The sequence below is a fragment of the Thamnophis sirtalis genome, unplaced genomic scaffold, assembly GCF_051295495.1.
Source record: "Thamnophis sirtalis isolate CommonGarterSnake01/CBP01778 unplaced genomic scaffold, rThaSir2_p1.2 scaffold_10, whole genome shotgun sequence".
Classification (NCBI taxonomy): Eukaryota; Metazoa; Chordata; class Lepidosauria; order Squamata; family Natricidae; genus Thamnophis; species Thamnophis sirtalis.
Genome location: NW_028261390.1, coordinates 37,424,233 through 37,425,554, shown reverse-complemented (window position 1 = coordinate 37,425,554; position 1,322 = coordinate 37,424,233). Strand labels below are relative to the sequence as shown.

Genomic DNA, 1,322 nt, shown 5'->3' with positions numbered 1-1,322 from the left:
TACATACATACACATACATACATACATACATACATACATACACACACACACACATATACATACATACATACACACATATACACATGTATGTATGTATGTATGTATGTATGTGAAAAAGGATAAAAAGACAAATAGGTCTCTAATCATCCTCCACTTTGAAGAAATATTTGTATTTTTCTGTTTAATTTCTCTATTGTATAAGTGATTTGCATTTTTAAGAGAGATTAAACAATTTAATTGTATTTTAATATTTCACAGTTTTAATTTAAAAGGGATTTAGAAGAAAATGTACTTAGACAAATAATTAATGTCAAAATCACTTTAAATATGGTTAAAATCTTTACTTTACTTAAGACCAACTGTACTGTAATTGGCCAAAGTGTCACTTTCTTTAAATGTAAATGATTCATTGAATACACATTATTTATGTCAGGAGGTGAAAATTAACAGGAAGCATCCATGAAATAACTAATTGGAGGTATTGTGATTTAAATACTTAAAATAAGGGAATGGAAATCATTCTTCCATAAAATGGAAAAAAGTGGTAGAAATAGGTGCATTTTTATTAGATACAGCAAAACAGATACTTAGCAGTCTTCAGGTTACTTTCATAAATAAAGCCTACTACTGTTGATGCCTTATTGCTGGGAAATACCCTAAGTGATCCAACATATAGATAGGATTTCTGTGCTGGAAACTTTATGAAGTCCATTATATATTCCTGAAATATTGCTTGAGAATCTGAATTTAACAATTATGAATATATGTGCATATTTAATATGAAAATAAGTGGATTTCCCAGCTATTTTTAATGGAAACTAACCTTTAAGAACTGCTCTATTTTTTGAAGACACTAGGAATTCATGATACCAGTTTTATATAGCATCTTTTCAGTTCTACAACTCAAATCTCTGTTCAATCTAGGCCACCTCCTCCATGAAAATGATGCAGTTGTAAATTTGGATTTAAGCTGTATATAAAAGAATTATATTTACATTCATTTCTTTAAATCAATTGTGTGAATATTAGCTTTTAGTATGCATTCTTTGTGGTATATTTGCAGATTTTATAAAAATACAAAAAAAACTCGCTATGGTGTAGTATGTGTTCTTAAGCAATTTTGTTTAACTCGTATGATTTTTTTACTATTCTGAATTAAAATACCTGGGACTGTTTACAGCAATAAATTAAAATAATGTTGACTATCATGATCACAACCGTGAAAGATCGTGAAAGAGAACCTATGACCTTCCAGATGTTTTTGAGCTACAATTCTTATAGATTCAAGGTAAGGACTACTGATAGTTCAGCAGCATCTTGGA

At 28.9% G+C, this 1,322-nt stretch overlaps 1 protein-coding gene across 2 annotated transcripts in view; it reads left to right on the top strand.

The window, feature by feature from the left end:
- LARP1B (La ribonucleoprotein 1B) overlaps positions 1 to 1,091 on the top strand; it is a 39,603-nt gene extending 38,512 nt beyond the window's left edge. For both annotated transcript variants that reach the window (XM_087724388.1, XM_087724389.1), the window contains exon 19: positions 1 to 1,091. This exon is cut by the window's left edge and continues 939 nt beyond it. The gene's annotated coding sequence lies outside the window, so the exon portion shown is untranslated.
- The last annotated feature ends 231 nt before the right edge of the window (positions 1,092 to 1,322 follow it).